Here is a 13879-nt window from a genome sequence, read left to right on the forward strand (position 1 = left end):
ATCCCCTATACTTGTGGGTTATCACCACCGTGGGGAGCGGTAGTACCGTACGAGGCAAACGCGGCAGGAGCGGTAGTACCCAACGGAAGGTGCGGTAGTACCGCTCGAGTTCAGATCCACACGATCTCAGATTCAAAACGCCGCAACAAAAAAAGCGGTACTACGGTTGATCAAACCTACCGAGTAGCAACGATCCAAATAGCATCTCTACTGCAAAACGACTCTCCTACACCCTACTCTTGCAAGGATTTGGCCTAAAATCCCAAGAACATAAGCATCTCCCCAAAAACCTAGAGACAAGACAACGAAGCAAAAAGAGAGGGATTTGGGAAAAAACCTTGGTCCATGGCAAGAGGGCGAGGTGGTGAACGATCCCACCGGTCAGAATCCGAGGAGAGCAGCCAGAGATGGAGATCCGGCGAGGTCCTCTAGCGCTGTTCTTGGGCAGGAGAGAGAGAGAGAGACGACGTGGGGGAAAGGAGTTGAATGGGTATGGGGGAGTTAGAACTCCCCATGCCCGCTCTTAACCCCCACGCGCTCACAACTGCGCGGTAGTACCGCGCCTCATTGCGGTAGTACCGCCCAGGCGGAAGTGCCGCACACTGGGCAGTAGTACCGCTCGACCAGCGGCAGTAAAAAATTACTGCCATGCTGGTTGTGGTAGTACGGTGCACAACTCCTGCGGTAGTACCGTGGCGAGCCACTATAGTACCGTAGACCCAAGAAAATGCAAGTTTTTCAAACGAAAGAAGAAAATAGCCTTTGCAACGCAACCTTCACGCAACCGAACACATCAAGAGCTAGAACGCGAGGCAACACAAACACAAACACGTCACAAATGAAGGCAAAAGACAACGAAGACCAAAGCACAAAACAAAACTCTCAAGAAGAGAGGGCGATGGCCGGAGCCACCTATGTATGAGTCCATTGGTATGGCACCGCGAAGAATTATCCTTGGGCCCATGACCAAAACTCGTCTTTGAACCACAAGTACCATCACAAATGGCTAATGTGAAAGAGTTGATCAATTTATGCATAATGGGGGGGGGAGGGAGAGTTCATTGGGAGAACAACACTACCCCCATGTCCATGCCTACACCTAAACAAGATATCACGTTGAGTATTGTGGGGTGTGCAGGGGTTCAAGCTACATTGCTCGAATCAATGATATTTAGCTCATGCCTTAACTCGCGAAATCTTGCTTCATCCAAGGACTTCATGAAAATATCTGCAAGGTTATCATGAGTGTTGACATACTTGAGCTTGATCTCCCCTCGCCTAATGTGATCCCGGATGAAGTGATACCGAATCTCAATATGCTTCGTCTTGAAGTGTTGCACCGGGTTGAGAGAGATCTTGATGGCACTTCCATTGTCACACCAAAGAGGCACTTCATCACAAGTGACACCGTAATCCTTAAAAGTTTGCCTCATCCATAGAAGTTGAGCAGAATAACTACCGGCAGCCACATACTCCGCTTCAATGGACGAGAGAGATACACAACTTTGCTTCTTAGAAGACCAACTCACCAAAGAGCAACCAAGAAATTGGCACCCTTCGGAGGTGGACTTCCTATCCACTTTTTCTCCCGCCCAATCCGAGTCCGAATAGCCCAAAAGATCAAAGCTGGCTCCTCTTGGGTACCATAAGCCAAAGTTTGGGGTATGAGCCAAATATCGAAAGATTCGCTTGACCGCCACAAAGTGGATTTCCTTAGGTGCGGCTTGAAACCGTGCACAAATTCCCACACTCAACATGATATCCAGTCTAGATGCACAAAGGTAAAGCAAGGATCCAATCATGGAGCGATATACCTTTTGATCCACCGCTTTACCATTGGGATCAATGTCAAGTTGGCGTTTGACAAGCATTGGAGTGGAAGCCGGCTTGACATCACTTAGCTTGAATCTCTTGAGCATGTCTTGAGTGTATTTGGCTTGGTTGATGAAGGTTCATTCTCTTCTTTGCTTGATTTCGAACCCGAGAAAGAACTTCAACTCTCCCATCATAGACATCTTGAACTTTGAGGTCATGAGAGCGGCAAATTCCTCATTGAAAGCTTTGTTAGGGGAACCAAAGATAATATCATCAACATATAGTTGGCACACAAACAACTCCCCTTTGACCTTCTTAGTAAAAAGGACTGGGGTCGATTTTCTCAATTTTGAACCCACGATCTTGCAACAACCTAGTAAGATGCTCATACCATGCACGTGGGGCTTGTTTAAGGCCATAGAGTGCCTTTTTGAGTTGGTACACATGATCGGGGAAATAGGGATCCTCGAACCCCGGGGGTTATTTGACATACACCAACTCATTAATGGGACCATTAAGAAAAAAACTTTTCACATCCATTTGTTGCAACTTGAAATTATGATGAGAAGCATAAGCAATCAACACACGAATAGATTCAAGGCATGCAACGGGAGCAAAGGTTTCACCGTAGTTGATACCCTCGACTTGGGAGTAGCCTTGTGCCACCAAACGATCCTTATTGCGAACAATGATTCCATGAGCATCTTGCTTGTTCTTGAATATCCACTTGGTTCCAAGGACATTATGATTCCCGGTTGGCCTTGGCACTAATTTCCACACTTGGTTGTGCTCGAAGTTGTTGAGTTCTTCATGCATGGCATTGAGCCAATCCGGATCCTCGAGCGCCTCATAGACCTTTTGGGGTTCGACACAAGAAACAAACACGTGATCTTCACAATAGTTTGCTAATTGTCTATGAGTGCTTACCCCCTTTCTTAGGCTTCCAACCACATTCTCCATGAGATGAACTTTGGTTGTGATCTTGGAAGCAATCTTCGCGGCACGACGCTCTAATTCCTCCTCAGGTGCGAAAAGAGGAGGGGAAACTTGATCATCTTGAGCGCCGTCTTGAGCTTGTTCTTGATCTTGAGCTTGCTCTTGATCTTGAACTTGCTCGAAAGGGAGAACTTGACCTTGGGCATCACTTGCTGGCTCACCACCATCTTGAGTTTGATCTTTCCCTTGATCTTGTTCACGTGGTTGAGGGCCTTCACTTTGTTCTTCGGAAGCGTGTGGGTCTTGGGTCGGTGATGGCTTCATTTGAGTGGAGCATTGTCCTTCTCCTTCGGCCGCAAGGGGTTCCTCAATGGGTAAGATATGACCAACACCCATTCTTCTTATGGCTTGGGGAGGAATTTCATCACCTACATCACAGGTACCACTTTGCTCCACTTGGGAGCTGTTATTCTCGTCAAACTCCACTTTACACATCTCCTCAATGAGTCCCGTGGACTTGTTGAGGACACGTCAACCTTGAGAGTTTGTAGCATAACCAACAAATATGCCCTCATGAGCTCTAGCCTCAAATGTAGACAAACGGACACCTTTCTTGAGAATGAACCACTTACACCCGAACACCCGGAAGTACTTGAGGTTGGGCTTGTTACTGGTGAGTATTTCATAAGGAGTCTTGTTCAAGCCTTTGCGAATATAGAGCCAATTGGATGCATGACATGCGGTGTTGATGGCTTCGGTCCAAAAGTTGTAAGGAGACTTGAACTCCACCATCATGGCCCTTGCCGCATCCATCAACGTCCGATTCTTCCTCTCTGTGACACCATTTTATTGAGGGGTGTATGGTGTAGAATATTGATGCTTGATCCCCTCATCACTAAGAAACTCATCCAAGGTGTAGTTCTTGAACTCGGTGCCGTTGTCACTTCTTATTGTCAAGATCTTTGCATCGTGTTGACATTGTGCTTCATTTGCAAAGTCGATGATAGTTTGTTGAGTTTCACTCTTCCTCTTGAAGAAATACACCCAAGTGCACCTTGAGTAATCATCGACAATCACCAAGCAATACTTTCTACCCCCAAGACTATCAAAAGATGGAGGCCCAAAGAGATCCATGTGAAGGAGCTCCAAGGGTCTCTTTGAGTAGATGATAGTTGTGGGAGGGTGAGCCTTCTCATGTAACCTTCCTTCGATACAAGCACTGCAAGCACGATCTTTGGCAAAACTAACATTTGTTAGTCCACGGATATGGTCCCCCTTGAGAAGACTTTGCAAAGATCTCATATTGACGTGGGCTAACCGGTGATGCCAAAGCCACCCCACATCAACTTTAGTCATTAGGCATGTTGCGGTCTTAGTGGGCCGCTCCGAGAAGTTAATCACATAAAGACCGTCCTCGACATGCCCAACAAAGGCTACTTTAAGAGTCTTGCTCCACAAGAGGGCCACGGTATCAATATCAAAGAATGTGGAAAAGCCCATGATTGCAAGTTGACGAACAGAAAGTAGATTGTATGCAAGGGACTCAACAAGCATGACTTTCTTGATTGTGAGATCATGAGAAATGACAATCTTGCCAAGACCCAATACCTTAGAGGACGAGGCATCACCCCACTCGACATTGGTGGGCATAGATGGGATCTTGTGCATGTCCACCACCAAGTCCTTGCTTCCGTTCATATGATTTGTGGCTCCACTATCGAGCAACCATTATCCCCCACCGAAAGCAAACACCTACAAGAGATCAAAGCTTGGTTTTAGGTACCCATTTTGTGATGGGTCCTTTGATGTTAGTAACAAGGGTCTTAGGAACCCAAATGGACCATTCAATGTACTCATAAGGAGAAGCAACAAATTTAGCATAAACATGCCCATCACTAGCACGACACAACACATAAGAAGGGTTAAAGTCGCCGACTTTGTTGGAAGGGGTGGCGTTGCCCTTTTTGAGATCACCACCCTTCACATTGTTCTTCTTCTCCTTTGGAGCACCCTCTCCCTCCTTCACAAAAGTTTGCTTGAGAGGAGGAGGTCATTTGGTCTTGTCGTTCTTCTTCTTGTTCTTGGACTTGGGTGCAGACCCAACTCCCTCCTTGGCCACAACTTCCTTTTGATTGCTCAAAAGGTCATTGAGATTCTTCTCACCTTGTATGCACGACACAAGGCCTTTCTTAAGTTGCTCATTCAACTTGGCATTCTCCTCCACAAGATGCACATGCTCACAACACGGGTTAGTAGCATTTGCATTATCAATTAATACCATATGAGGAAAAGTGGCTTTCTCCTTGGTTAGCTTCACTTGGAGTTGATCATGACACTCCTTGAGGCTAGCATGAGCACCCTTCAAGACCTTGTGAGCATTGTCAAGTATATCAAACTCCTCCTTGAGTCTAGCATGGTCAACCCCAAGTTTAGCCTTCTTGGAGTTTAGCACACAAGATACAACAAGAGCATGATCAAGATCTTTCTTTAATTTAGCATGGTCATTGTTGTGTGACTCCTCAAGAGCCAAACGATGAACACACTCTTCCTCAAGTGCATTAGAGAGATCCGGTATCTCATCGGCATAGTCACGACCATGACCTTCTATCTTAGAGATGGTTTCTTCATGAACCTCGATCGTGTCATTGGCTTCACCAAGTTGCTCCAAGAGAGCAACGAAGTGCTTCTTGGATTTTCCCTTGAGCTTACTCATAAAAGACTCAAATTCATTTACTTCCTCATTAGACCCCTCATTTTCATCAATGCAATCCGTCAAGGAGGGATTAGTAATGATGGTGGTTTTGATGTTGGGGGTTACCTTGTTGATGTCTTTAGCCATGAGGCACTTGGCGGTGATGTTCTCGTTGGGTGAATCGAAGAGAGACACCCGTGGAGTAGTGGCAATGGCAACAGAGGCCATGGCCATGGCTTCACCATCCTCATCGTTGTCGGTGGGAAACGACACCTATGGGATCACAAGAACCCCTACTACAGTTGCCGGGTGCGGGGTCGTGAGAAGAGCAGGATCAGCAGTCAACACAAATACATGGGTCATTTACCCAGGTCCGTGCCGCCGGGATGCGTAATACCCTAGTCCTGCTTTGATGTGTATATTTGTATTCTTGGAGTTCTTGATCTAGCTACACTGAGCGTAACTTGTCCCAGGGTCCAAATCCTTCTCCTGGATGCCTTGGGCCTCCTTTTATAGGCAAGGGGATCACCACAGTGGCACACAGGAGGTGGCATCGGGGTACTGTGATTAAGCCTATCGCTTGCCATTACGGGACATGACGCATTTAATGCGCCTCTGACCTGTCCCCTTCACTTTACCGCCGCTTCGCCCCGCCTTGACATGCGCCTAGGCCAGCGAGGCAGTCAGCGCCATGTAGGCTGGCAGGCTGCTGAGGTGGCGCGGTGGTAGGGTCTTCACGAAGATTTGCATGCCACCACGTAGGCATGTGCTGAGTTGGCCTGGAAGCCTCATGTCGACACGCAGGCGCCTGCCCACCTGGTGGGCTGGCAGCTACATGGGAGCGGTGGTGGAAACTTGGCGGGCGTGGGCCTGGCTGCGGCCCCGTGGATGTCCTCGTCAAGGGCCTTGCCGGGACCCCGGCAAGGGTCTTGCCACGGTGTTGCGGTCGTCCCTGGCAAGGATCTTGCCGGGGGGCTTGTGGGTTTCCTCGGCAAGGATCTTGCCAAGGTTCATCGTCTTCTAATCCTCTTCTGATTTGGAGTGTTTCTTGTCTTCACAAAGATCTGCATGCCATCATGGAGGCGCCTCCTGAGCCTAGGTCCCAACATGGCTGGTGTTGTTGAAAAAAACTGGGGCTCATGGTGGCGTGCTCCGCTGGCGTTGGGTAAGTTGCCCCGGCAAGGTCCTTGCCGGGGCCGCCGGGGTCACCCTGGCAAGGGTCTTGCTGGGGGAAACCACCTTGCCTTTTTGCTCCTTATGCCTCCATCTTGGCGTTGCTTTGGCCGTCTTGCGGCTTTGGTTTCCTGCCTCTGCACTGCTTAAGTGTGGCCGTGGGTGCGGCTCCGGCTGCCCATGCACAAATAAGGGGTACAAAGGAGTACCGCTACTTTAGTACACCAACAGGAGCCCCTGGGCCTGGGCCACGCACAAGCGCAGCGCGTTGTTGGGCCAGGCCCAGAACGGTGTGCGGTTAGACAGGGCGGTTTTAATTGAGGAGATTTTTCTACCCGCTGCGCTCTCCCACGATTCGCGTTGCACGCGTGACGTGGGGGTCGCGTGCGCGGGTGACTGAAGCATGCTTGCGTCATCCCGCGGCGAACAGTAAAGAGGCGGCTTGCGTGTCCCTTTGAAACCGCAGGGCCGCTGCTCATTTACTCTCCTTACCTGGGAACCATCGCTCCACGCATACCATTACGCCCGTCCCTCACACAACGTATGCTGCATGCACGACGCAGGGCGAACGACAGGCGCGCGGATTATGGGAAGACGTGCGCGCGTGGGTCGATACCCACGCGCCTTCAATTGGGCGGGGAGGGTGGTCGACGGCCTCGCCCGCTGTCACCTTAATGATCCGGATTGGCTGAGAGGGGCGACCGAGTCCTGAGCCCGTCCCTTTATAAGGAGGGGAGCGGGAGGGATGGCGCCTCTCAGTCCTTCGCCATCCGCCTCTCCCCATCCCTACTCCTTCCTTCCTTCTTCCATGGCGAGAGGGCGCGATGATGCTTCATCGGTGGCGGCGAGGGTCTCTACTCGAAAACTCGCCGCTCCTCCCAAAGAGCCCGTGGTGGCGGAGCCAGCCGCGAGAGGATGGGGGAGGGGGCGAGGCCGAGGCCTCCGCGGTGCTCGAGGAAGAGGAGGATGGGGCGACGCGTCGGCCTCGCCTCCACCAGCGGTCCTTCCCCCAATGGAGGGCCACGTCAGGGACAACCCTTGCGAGTTCTTTATCAGGCTGCACTGGCAGGCGCGCCGTCGTCTTCGTCTCCCGACCCCATTCTCTCGAGAGATGGAGCTTGACCCGCCGCGAGCGCTGAGGCTGCACATGAGGGGCCGTGGGAACAGCGGCACATGGGCCGACGTCGACTTCCCAGCCCCTCACGTCATGTATCTTCGCCGCGGGTGTAAGACCTTTGCTCGCATCCATAGCCTGACGCCGGGGCTCATTCTCTACTTGAAGTTAATGGAGAATGGCCTCCTCTCCGTCAAGGTCTTTGGCGATTTTGGAACTCGCCTGAAGTGCTGCATGGAGAGCTCTTCGGATGACGAAGACTTGTCCTCAAGCGAGAGTGACAAGGAGGACAGTGGCAGCGATGACGAGGGTAGAAGGCGAGAGGATGACGGGTCCGACTAGGTGTCGGACCCGCTGCTCCAGGGCGGTCGCGGCAGCAGCCGCATCTGCACCGGGCCCCTTCTCCCGGTGGAGCCGACTCCTTGAACTTCTCAGGGTCGCCTCCTTGGGCGACTGGCGTGGGAAGGTCGGAGAAGGCGAAGAAGGCAGGTGGCGGGCTGTCAAGTCGGAGTATGATGGCACCAACACCTTCGTAGTGTATTGACGGACCGCTGCCGCATCTTCCAGCCCTTCCTCCGGCACCACCATCACCAGCCCCCTTCTAGGCGGACGCGGACATGTTCTCTTGGCGCCTTCTGCTGCTCGCACCTCGCTTAGGCGCTCCCTCTGCCCTTTTGCCTTCTTGTTTCATTTCCTGAGGAGAGGGACAAGAAAGGGATTACAGGCACCTTATTTTTTCCAGTTTGTAAGCGTAAGGGCCTTAGTTAGATAAAATTTGTAACTTCCCTGTTCACGTTTACATTCCGTACGAACTGTACCTGTATGGAATGTATTAATGAAAAAAGGGTGCTTGCCGGGTCTTGTGTGCGTGAGCAAAGCCCATACCAAGGAACAAATCCTTGTTATTTCAATATAAACACCGTTGCCTGGCAGCAGGCCTTGCCGTTCCCCTACCTCGTTCGCGCCAAAGATGTCGGTGGGAAACGACACCTATGGGATCACAAGAATCCCTACTATGGTTGTGGGGCGCGGGTTCGTGAGAAGAGCAGGATCAGCAGTCAGCACAAATACACGGGTCGTTTACCCAGGTTCGGGCCGCCAGGTTGCGTAATACTCTAGTCCTGCTTTGATGTGTATAGCTGTGTTCTTGGAGTTCTTGAGCTAGCTACACTGAGCGTAACTTGTCCCAGGGTCTGAATCCCTCTCCTGGATGCCTTGGGCCTCCTTTTATAGGCAAGGGGATCGCCACAGTGGCACACAGGAGGTGTCATCGGGGTACTGTGATTAAGCCTACCACTTGCCATTATGGGACAAGATGCATTTAATGCATCTCTGACGTGTCCCCTTCACTTTACCAACGCTTCGCTCCGCCTTGACACGCGCCTGGGCTAGCGAGGCGGTCAGCGCCATGTAGGCTGGCAGGTTGCTGAGGTGGCACGATGGTAGGGCCTACATGAAGATTTGCATGCCACCACGTAGGCATGTGCTGAGTTGGCCTGGAAGCCTCATGTCAACATGCAGGAGCCTGCGCACCTGGTGGGCTAGCAGCTGCATGGGAGCGGTGGTGGAAACTTGGTGGGCGTGGGCCTGGCTAGGGCCCCGTGGATGTCCTCGGCAAGGGCCTTGCCGGGGCCCTGGCAAGGGTCTTGCCGCGGCATTGCAGTCGTCCCCGGCAAGGATCTTGCCGGGGATCTTGTGGGTTTCCTTGGCAAGGATCTTGCCGAGGTTCGTCGTCTTCTAATCCTCTTCTGATTTGGAGTGTTTCTTGTCTTCACAAAAATCTGCATGCCATCATTGAAAGTGCAACTATCCCTAGGTGGTTTTGGTAATTCATAACAAGATATAGCTCATTGAGCTAATGCTGTTTCAAGATGAATATTTTAGGAAAGCTCAATGATTGGCATGGCATGGATGAGAAAAGTGGACCCCTCAAAATGCTAAGGACAAAAAGGATTGGCTCAAGCTCAAAGCTCAAGACTCTACATTTTATATTTTAGTGATCCAAGATCACATTGAGTCTATAGGAAAAGCCAATACTATCAAGTTGGGATGAGGTGTTGCTTAATGGCTTACTTGCTCAAAATGCTTAGTGATATGCTCCAAAGCCCTCAACTACTTTCTCACATCCACATATGACCTAAACCAAAAGTCTAACTCGGCCCCACCGATTCTTTCTATCCGGCGCCACCGAGTTCAGATGTCATAGCCACTGCCACAAACCCTAGGCAAATCGGTCTCACCGATAGGGATCTCGGTCTCACCGAGATGGGATTGTAATCTCTCTGTTTCCCTTCGTAATGTTTTGGTACCACCAATATGAGCGATCGGTCCCACCGAGATTGCAATGTAAACTCTCTGTTTCCTTTTCGTAACATTTCGGTCTCACCGAAATGAGCGAACCGGTCCCACCGAGTTTACCTGACCAACTCTCTGGTTAGATTATTACCAAAATTGATCACACCGAGTTTGTGTAATCGGTCTCACCGAGATTACGTTATGCCCTAACCCTAACCATATCGGTCCTACCGAGTTGCATATCGGTTCCACCGAAAATCCTAACGGTCACTAGATTTGCTGAATCGGTCCGACCGAGTCTCTCAATTTGGTCCCACCGAGATTGGCAAGTTGTGTGTAACAGTTAGATTTTGTGTGGAGGCTATATATACCCCTCCACCTCCTCTTCATTCGTGGACAGAGCCATCAGAACAAACCTACACTTCCAACTTACATTTTCTGAGAGAGAACCACCTACTCATGTGTTGAGGCCAAGATATTCCATTCCTACCATATGAATCTTGATCTCTAGCCTTCCCCAAGTTGCTTTCCACTCAAATCTACTTTCCACCAAATCCAAATCCTATGAGAGAGAGTTGAGTGTTGGGGAGACTATCATTTGAAGCACAAGAGCAAGGAGTTCATCATCAACACACCATTTGTTACTTCTTGGAGAGTGGTGTCTCCTAGATTGGCTAGGTGTCACTTGGGAGCCTCCGACAAAATTGTGGAGTTGAACCAAGGAGTTTGTAAGGGCAAGGAGATCGCCTACTTCGTGAAGATCTACCGCTAGTGAGGCAAGTCATTCATGGGCGACGGCCATGGTGGGATAGACAAGGTTGCTTCTTCGTGGACCCTTCGTGGGTGGAGCCCTCCGTGGACTTGCGCAACCATTGTAAGACCTTGACTTGGAGCTTCTTTCTTTGCTTCTACTCTTGTAGAATTTGTTGAAGTTCTTCACCATTAAGCTCAATTCTTCATTGAAGGTTTGTTTCTCACTTGATGATGTGGGGGGTCGCTGGCGCTGTCCCTTGCCAGAGAACTCTCCCTTGCCGGAGACTTCTCCCTTGCCGGAAAATTCTCCCTTGCCAGAGAACGCTTCCTTGCCGGGGAACCCTCCCTTGGCGGTGTAGTCGAAGCAGATGGCATGTCGGGGGCGGCTTCCGGGCGCTCCTGGTGAGGCTACTCTGCTCCTACACAAACCAATAGTCAGATGTCAGCAAAGAAAGAGCACCCATGCGCGCCTAACAGCGGGAAGTAAACCATATACTTACGCTGGGGGCTGCACTGGGGGCTGCTTTGGGGAATAGTTGCCGGGTCCGGCAAGGTGGTCTCGGACACACCCCCTGCTGTCGCGGTGGGTTCGTCCTTGATGACAATCACCGGGACCTTGGCTCTCTTCGCCGCTCTCTGGGCCAGGGTCCTGAAAAGGAATGGGTTCGGAGTAAAGCAAATCAGATACAAGACAAAACAGCAAGAATTGAAGAACTACAAGTACAGCAAAGAATCTTACTCTCATTTTTCCTCGTCGGAGCTGAGCGCAGAGAGGTCGAAGTCCGGCTCACCCCCGGCACGACGAGGCGGAGGAGTAGGTTCCCTTAGCCGCTTGGCGGGGGCTGTGGCGGTGGTCTGAGATGGCCCAGCTCCGGCCGCCACCGCGGCGTGAGAAGCGGCAGGAGCAGAAGCGGTGGTCCGGGAGGACCCCGCTCTAGTTGCTGCAGCGGCGTGAGGTGCTCCCGCGGCAACAGTGCTTGCCACGGTGGAGCGTGTCGTGCGGCGCGGCGGCTGTTGACTTGTCTGCCGCCCCACTACGTCCCCGGCCTTGCGGAGACGCCTTCTTGGTGGAGCTGGGGGCTCTGCTTGCGGCGAGCTGTCTGAAGATGAGGAGGAAGAGGAGTTGATTTTCAACGAGCCGCTCGCACCCTCGGCGGGCTCGCTCGACTCGACTTCAGGCCCGACAAGCTCTCCCTCGCCGGCAAGCCCCTCTCGCTCGGCAAGGCTTGCCGCCTCTGCTGCCTCTGCCTCCTCCACGGTGAAGCCAAACTCGCCCGCGGCAGTGGCTGCTGCCGCCTCTTCCAGCCTAGTGGCGATGCGCTGCATCTCCGCATCGGTGGTGTCGCGAGTAAGGCTTTTCTATTCATCGGAGCGGACCGGCACTTCTACCAAGCCGTCAAAGAACTCCTGCACGACGTCGTCTGCAGGCTCTTGCCAAGTTGGGACAATTCCATGCGAATAGCACAGCAGCATCATTGCACGGATGCGGTCGATCGAGGAGTTGTTGCACAGCGGAATGACACCCTTCGGCAACCTGAACACTTTGGGATGTTGAGGGTCGTGCTTGAACAGTTCCTGGAGCATCGCGTCCAGTTCTAGGACAGTGAAGTTGAAGTTGAGGCTCGGGCGCAGCCTCATGAAATCCGCCGCATTCTGGAACTCCCAGGCGGGTCTCCTCCTCTCCTGTAGGGGGGCGATGCGGCAGCGAAGAAAATCTGCGCCAACGGCGCCTACAGTGAGCCCGGCAAGCCTGAGGCGTTGGATCCGGGTGATGGCAATCTTCAGCCTATCGTCTTCCGGGGCCACGTTGCTCCAATCGTTGCCACGCGCTACTGGGGCTTGGCGCTGGGCGGTAAATGGCTGCGGGTTCTCCTCGACAATCCAGCACCAGTCTGCTCTCCATTCCTCCCACTTGTTGCGGAACTCTCCCTCCAAATAAGCTTCCTTCTTGCCAGCTCTCGAGATCCAGGCGATCCCGCCGGATAAAGGCTCCCCTCTCTCAACTCGGGGCATAAAGAAGTGGCGAAAAAGAGCTACATTTGGATAGACTCTGACAAAGTTTTCGCAGAGATGTGCGAAAACTGCCCTGGTCAGAACAACATTGGGGGTGAAGTCAAGGAGGCGGAACCCGTAGGTGTTAATAATGTCGCAGAAAAACTCAGAGAAAGGCGAGCAGAGCCCGCAGTAGAAGAACAACACGAAGAAGGGATATCCATTCGGAGCCAGTTTTGAAGCGACGGCTGAGAGTACCTTCGTGCGCGGATGCGCTCGCGTCCCCGTCGACCAGAAGAGGTAGTAATACTCCCTCAGCTCCTTCGCGGCGAGCTTGGGGGGGAAGATTACCCGCTCCTTTCGCAGCGCCGCGAGCCGCTGTGCCTCGGCCGACTTCACGACCTTCCCGGCTTTATAAGCCATGGCAGAGGCGGTGAGAGAGATCGACGGTGTTGGTGGTGCCGGTGGCGATGGGGGGCGGAGCGCTGCTCTCTTTCAGCTTTGGGAAGAAGGGGGGAGCGGCGGAGGTTTTTTTGAGATTGGAATAGCAACCGGCGAGATGGGCGAACTGCCCCTGTTTCCCCTGCTTATAAAGAGGGAGGGGGCGGACGTTCCGTCTTTCCGAATAAAGAAACCACCCACGATCTCTCCCACGATGCCGCATTCGACGCGTGTCGTTTAGGGAGGGCGCGATGGATACAAAGTGAGATACGGCGTAACCCAGGCCGCGCGTGCCCGTGCCCTGTTTTGGGCCTGGCCCAACAACGCTCGGCACCGTGTGTGGCCCAGGCCCGGTGGCTCCTTTTCGGTGTACTAGAGTAGGGGTACCCTAGTATCCCGAACTTGTGCACGGGCAGTCGCAGCACCCCGTGGCAAGGCTTGCCGGGTGACCGCCAAGGTCCTCCATGGTTCCTTTGGAGACATTCAAGAACAAAGTATTCAAGCCAAGGAGACAAGGCCCCGGCAAGAGGAGCTTGCCGGGAAGGCCAACCAAGGCATCTCAAGGAACTTGCCGCGACGCGCCACGCGTCCCGCCGAGGCCCGGTGAGCGACAGGCTTCCGGACGCGACAAGACAATGACCGCGGCAAGCTACCACTCTGTACCCGCA

Source organism: Triticum aestivum, chromosome 3B (genome assembly GCF_018294505.1).
Source record: "Triticum aestivum cultivar Chinese Spring chromosome 3B, IWGSC CS RefSeq v2.1, whole genome shotgun sequence".
NCBI lineage: Eukaryota > Viridiplantae > Streptophyta > Magnoliopsida > Poales > Poaceae > Triticum > Triticum aestivum.